The sequence below is a fragment of the Poecilia formosa genome, unplaced genomic scaffold, assembly GCF_000485575.1.
Source record: "Poecilia formosa unplaced genomic scaffold, Poecilia_formosa-5.1.2 Scaffold361, whole genome shotgun sequence".
Lineage (NCBI taxonomy): Eukaryota > Metazoa > Chordata > Actinopteri > Cyprinodontiformes > Poeciliidae > Poecilia > Poecilia formosa.
In genome coordinates, this window is record NW_006800300.1 from 399,055 (window position 1) to 399,766 (window position 712).

Below are 712 nucleotides of genomic sequence, written 5' to 3' on the forward strand. Positions count from 1 at the left end.
TGTGTGTGTGTGTGTGTGTGTTTTCCATGCAGCAACACGATTCATCACACCGTTTTTTGGGGTGTTATTTTCTGTCAGCTGCTGAGTCATCTTTTCATGATTTTAATGTGGCTGCATCTAGTGATGAAGTTCACTGATTCCCCGAAAAGCAGACAAAGAGATTGACTCATCAGAGGCTGCAGCAGCTGATGAAAACATAAAGGAAACATGATGAAAACATGATGGAAACACGATGAAAACATGATGAAAACATGATGAAAACATGATGAAAACATGAAGGAAACACGATGAAAACATGATGAAAACATAAAGGAAACATGATGAAAACATGAAGGAAACATGATGAAAACATAAAGGAAACATGATGAAAACATGAAGGAAACATGATGAAAATGTGATGAAAACATGAAGGAAACATGATGAAAACATGATGAAAACATGAAGGAAACATGATGAAAACATGAAGGAAACATGATGAAAACATGAAGGAAACATGATGAAAACATGAAGGAAACTTGATAAAAACATGAAGGAAACATGAAGGAAACATGATGAAAACATAAATGAAAACATAAAGGAAACATGATGAAAACATGAAGGAAACATGATGAAAACATAAATGAAAACATAAAGGAAACATGATGAAAACATGAAGGAAACATGATGAAAACATAAATGAAAACATAAAGGAAACATGATGAAAACATGAAGG